This window comes from Balaenoptera musculus, chromosome 10, assembly GCF_009873245.2.
Source record: "Balaenoptera musculus isolate JJ_BM4_2016_0621 chromosome 10, mBalMus1.pri.v3, whole genome shotgun sequence".
Classification (NCBI taxonomy): Eukaryota; Metazoa; Chordata; class Mammalia; order Artiodactyla; family Balaenopteridae; genus Balaenoptera; species Balaenoptera musculus.
The window spans coordinates 51,992,346-51,998,345 of record NC_045794.1 but is presented as its reverse complement, the minus strand read 5'-3'; positions in this window follow the sequence as shown (position 1 = coordinate 51,998,345).

Below are 6,000 nucleotides of genomic sequence, written 5' to 3'. Positions count from 1 at the left end.
CCGCGATGAAGAGTGGCCCCCACTCGCCGCAACTAGAGAAAGCCCTCGCACAGAAACGAAGACCCAACACAGCCATAAATAAATAAATAAATAAAAAATTAAAAAAAAAAAAAAAAAAAAATTAATTGCTGATTACAATTTATTTATATCCTTGGAATGCAATACAATCTCTATTTTCAATTTAATAACTATACATGAAGAATCATATTTTTCAATCCCAAAAGTTGGGATAAGAGGTAAAAAGGGGATTTTCATACTTTAAAAAGCCACCAAACCTTAGACCTTGGGAAATACATAGTAATCCATAGTAGACAGTCAATAAATAAGAGCTATTAATGTTGAATGACATGTAAGTCATAAAATTTGAGTGCTTAGAGAACTTTGGAGATCTCATTTGACTACTGCTTAATAATTATTATACTGTATTTCAAAGTGACAGACTATAACCTTTCCTTTGCAAGAGTAGAAAAAGTAGTTGTGATTGCTCAATGCATATCAGATGGGAACTGAACTTCTGATCTCTCACCCATATTCAAGTGACATTCTTTGAGAGTAAGTGAGGTGTCTTAGGTAGCCACCGACAAGGACGGACTAACATCAATGGCCTCAGCTGCTTTGCCTAATTCATTGTTTAGTGCCTCTTCCATGTGAATGCTTTCTAGTGGACGTAAACACATCATACAAAGATCTTCACACTTTGTGCCTATTCCTACATGTCTATCCCTATGCCTCCACACCAGAACCCCCCATCTCCAATCTCCCAGTCATTTTCCTTCCAGGGTCATGACCACCCAGCAGAGGCCATTCACCACTGCCAGTGAGTCCATATATATTCTAATCTCAGGTCACATCTTTCTACACAAACTGGATGGTCAGGTGCATCACTGAAAGCTCTGCCCATTAAGATGGTTTTCTCTCACCACTGTCATTCAAGGCCAAGCTGAGTGAGGCTATAATGCAACCATCAACCACTTCCACTTTGCACCCATATACCAAGCTGTTCTATCCTTAAACAAAGCTCAGACTTTCTCCTCCTCTTTCAGCTGGTCTATAGTCCCCCAGGTGTGAGCTGAGATAGGAGTACGGGGCAACCATGATGAGTGAGTCTGGGCTATCTCTTCATGCACTTGCTTGTGCCCTCTGGTCTTGTTCATGCTTGGTTCCAGATGTACCATTTCATCTTCTGTAGAACTACTGCTGATCCTGACCAACTTTATGACTTGGGAATCCTAGAGGACCCAGCTGGTGATGGATAATTCAGGTAGCATCGTCATTTAGTGCCTCATGGTCAAGAGTCCCATCTCTCTCAGGGCTCAGTACATTAGGAGCTGTTTTTCAAAAGATGTGTGATTCCTGCTATAGGTAGGTATCATGACCTTGCTCCAAAACCACAGGGGTCTGCATTGTGATTTTTTCCTATTGGAGTGTGTTTCACATTGCATCTGTTCCCACCACTGACACCTGGAATGCCATAGGGTCTGCTTGCAGGTATAGCCCAAGCAGAAGGGCTACCTGCATCACAGGTTGGACCTGCCACCAGGATGGACTTCAAGATGTGACCTCTGCACTTGTACAGAGCTGCACTCTTTCAGAATGTCCCCACACTTGGCTTAATGTTTTGTTGTCATCTTGAAATTATTAACAATATTTTCTTTGAACTTGTGTTTTGTAAGTGAAGTCCAGTACGACAATGGAAGGTGTGCAGGAGCAGTAGAGATAAGCCAGGACTGGTGGGTAGAGCACGCAGCAGCAAGGCACCAAGAAATTGTCACATGTGCATACCTCCAGGTGGTCCAGGGAGCCTCAGGGCCCCCAGGTGGGCAGGCAGAGACCAGAGCCCAGGTTGGTGGCAGCAACTGTAGAGAGAACAGTGGAAAAGCAGCAGTGGTGGCCAACAGCAGTAAGAAAGAAAGGCTTTCTACTTAAAACTGGTGCTGGGACCTGCTGTGGGGATCCAGCCTGCCCATCTGTTTCCTGAATGCCATCTTTGTGATGTTTGCACAAATCTTTGAGATCTGTGCAAACATCACAAATCTGTGCAAAAAATGCCAGTTTTCAGGCATTACATTTTGTCAGTAAATTATTATAAAATACAAGCACACATATGATATTGAAATAAAGCATATCAGAAAATTATTAGAATTCGTCACTGAGTTTAGTCTCTGGTTTTGAAAACTTCTGCAATGTGGCAAATCAAATTTCCACAGTCTTAGAAAGAAATTAAAGATCAATGCATTTGATGGAAAAGAACACTATTTTCAAATATAGCTCTAGATAAACCAATTATTAACGATGAAAACAACTTAAAATTTTAATTTTTTCTTATAATTGAAGATGCAGTGATAGAATGCAAAAACAGGCACTCCGAATTATATAAAAACTTGAAGCCATCTGAGGTTTCTTTTAGGCCCTTCACAAGTTACAGGAAATGTTGGAGGAAATATCACAATGTAACTATTACACCAGTCACAATTTTACAATTGCAAAATTATAATAATTTATGATTTACATTGAAATTAAATTCATATCTAAATAAAACTGATCTGTAGAGAGATTTAAATGTTTTTAGAAAATTTGTTCCACAATCATCAGCTCTACCTGTGCTAAAATTTGTATTTTGAAATAATCTGTCAAAAGTTTATCCCACTGTTATACACCCTATAAAATACTGTTAACAGCTCCAGTAACAGTTATATCAGAAGAGCCTCCTCAAAATTAAAAATTATTTGCAGTCAGGCATTTGCTGAGAGTCACGAGATCACTTTTAGTTATATCAATTGAAAATGAAGTTGCTAAAAATACACATTTTGATTTTGAAATGAATTTGTAGGAAATTGTGAATTTGTAGGCCTATGAAATGAATTTATAGGAAAGCAAGCCAGAAAAATTATATAATCAATCAAGATATCACATTAATAATCATTATTTATTGTATTACATAAATTATAACACCAAAAGTTTCTCTGCAGCTTGTAAGATTACAGTGTTATCCATGTATCACTATAACACCCATTGCATTTTGTAAGTAACTCAATATTTTTTAATGAAAAACTTTACATTTTACCACTTTCAGTGGCACTTTTTTCCTGCTTATTTATTTATTTATTTATTTATTTATTTATGGCTGTGTTGGGTCTTCGTTTCTGTGCGAGGGCTTTCTCTAGTTGCGGCAAATGGAGGCCACTCTTCATCACGGTGCGCGGGCCTCTCACTATCGCGGCCTCTCTTGTTGCGGAGCACAGGCTCCAGACGCGCAGGCTCAGTAGTTGTGGCTCACAGGCCTAGTTGCTCCGTGGCATGTGGGATCTTCCCAGACCAGAGCTCGAACCCGTGTCCCCTGCATTAGCAGGCAGATTCTCAACCACTGCGCCACCAGGGAAGCCCCTTTCCTGCTTTTTTAACAAAGGGCCCCACATTTTTATTTCACACAGGGCCTTACAGATTATGTAACCAGGCCTGTCTGCTACAGAGTGCTTTTCTGCCCGAGGCTCCACTCAAATCTGGTATCCTTTCCTGTCATTCAGTATATGGGCTGGAGCAGTACTCCTAGGTAGAATGGGTTGCTTATGAATACTGAAAGTTCTACCAAGCACTGTGCCTCCCTTTCTGCAGTAAGAAATGCAAGAAGCAGCGATTTGTTTTTACTTTGGAGGCAATGTCCTGACACAACACTGGGCACCTAAGATCCTCTACTGAAGTGCCAAGTCCCTGAATTTTTATAGGGTCTCTCTCCTACCCTCTGGAGCACGTGTCATATGAAAGATTCCAGCCTGTTAGATGCCTCTTGCTCATCCTACCTGATCAGCATGATGTCATCAATGTAATGGATGGATATGATGTTCTGCAGGATGCCCAGATCTGTTTAAACTCTATTACGACATATGGTTATAATAGGTGTTTTAACACACTGATCTGCTAATTCCTTCATCTTGTCATTTATTATCTGTTTTTACTGCCTGGTTTTCCTTTTGGTTATGGGTCACATTTTCCTGTTTGGGGGCATGTGTAGTAATTTTTTTTTAATTGGATCCAGGCCATTGTAAATTTCATGTTGTCAAGTATCTAGATTTTGTAGTCTTCCCTTAAAGAGTACGGGGCCTTATTTTGGCAAGCAAGTTAAGTTTCTAGCAGATCAGCTTGACACTTTGAGACTTGTATTTAAACTTTGTCATTGTAGGCATACAGTACTTTTCACGCATGATAGTTTAGCTCTACTACAAAAGTATAACCTTTCTGGGTTCTCTACTGAATGCTCCTTGTGATCAGGAAAGACTTTCCCTCTGGCTGGTTGGATCTCAAACATTTCCAGCTCCTCTGGGAATTATTATATATCCTTGGTCATGCATTGCGTTACCTTATGGTGCCTTCACCCCAGGCATGTGCATCTTAGTGTTCAACAAAGTCTCACAAAGATATCTACCCAGATTTATGAAGCTTTGCACCTACATAGCTTCCTCCTCTTTGGAACGTTGCCCCACAAGTTCCAGCTACTTCAGCCCCCCTTAACCGTAATCTTTCTCTTTTCAACCCAACTTTGTTCTGCATGGGACCTTTTTCCTGGCTCCCTGGTTCAGGATGTGCCTCCAGGTAGAAAACTGGGGCAACTGTTTGTTTCTCTTCACACGTACTCTTTAAGGCAAGACTAAGAGGAAGAGACAAATTGCAAATAAAAGTAATAAATAGGCTCTTGAATCGTTTGATAATTTGTAAAGAGAAGTGAATCATATAAATTCATTTAAAAATGTTTAAATTTTTTTCTGATTTGACCTCAAACTGACATCAGTGAAATTCATATAAACTCATAATATGTGATTACAATGAGTGCACTGATGTAGTGCCTTCAATTCAAGGAATATCTAAGATTAGTAACTGTGCAAGATAATTTGAAATGCCCATATAAAAATATTTGATAGAGGTCCTGAAATTTCACACACACACACACACACACACACAAATAATGAACTACAAGGATGAAAAAATTTTTTCTGAGCTATTAATAATAAAAAAACAAATACTGATCAACCATGCTAGAGAAAATATAAATTATCTTTGTATTCTCTCTATAGAAAATATTACAAACCATGGTCATATGAAGAGTCGATTAAAGAGTACATAGCCATAAAATTTGGGAAAAAAGTTTGGAGAGGCATGCCTGACAGTTTATTAATAAAAATATTTTGTTATTTTTACATTTTGCATTATTTGTAATATTTCTCAACTTTTAATAATTTATAATATTGTGATTTCTTTTCTCAGTCTAAATAAATATACACTTTTGTACCTAATTTTGTATTTATAATTGCTATTCTTTTTCTTAAGGAGCCCCCAAAATTGTATATAAGCTTCAGGCCACACAAAATCTGGATTTGCCACTGTTATCATCATCTCTCCACCTAACTGATCTACCTTTATCCATTCCTGTCCTCTTCTAGTCTGTACACCGTGCCACAGCCAAAAGGATCTTATAAAAATTCATGTATGATTATATTTCTCCTCTACTCTTCCAGTGATTTCCCATTAGCCTTAGGATAAAGACCAAAATCCTTAACATAGGGTCTGGGCCCTGCCTACCTATCCCCTTCCTTCTCTCTCAGCTGCAACCATGGAGGCTTCTTTTAGTTATTTGAATGCACCTCCTTAGGACTTTTGCATATGCTGTACTCCGTGCCTAGGAGACATTCTACCACCCAACTATTCCATTAACAAATTATCTCCTTTAAACTTCAGACTGTCATTCAAGGTTATTTCCTCAGGGTGTCTTAGACTAGATCAGCCCCCTACGCCCTTAAATGCTCATCACACTCTTTGCTTTTCCTTCATAGTACGTCTCCCTATTTGTAATTATATACTACTGCGATTGTTAGGTTGTATATTTCTCTGCCACTAGATTGCAAATTCCATGAAAGAGGGACAGTGTCTCCTCAGCAGTAGCCTAGCATCTGGAACAAAGTTGGTACCTAATTATACACTCTCTGGCCCCAAATAATTTACCATCTAGTT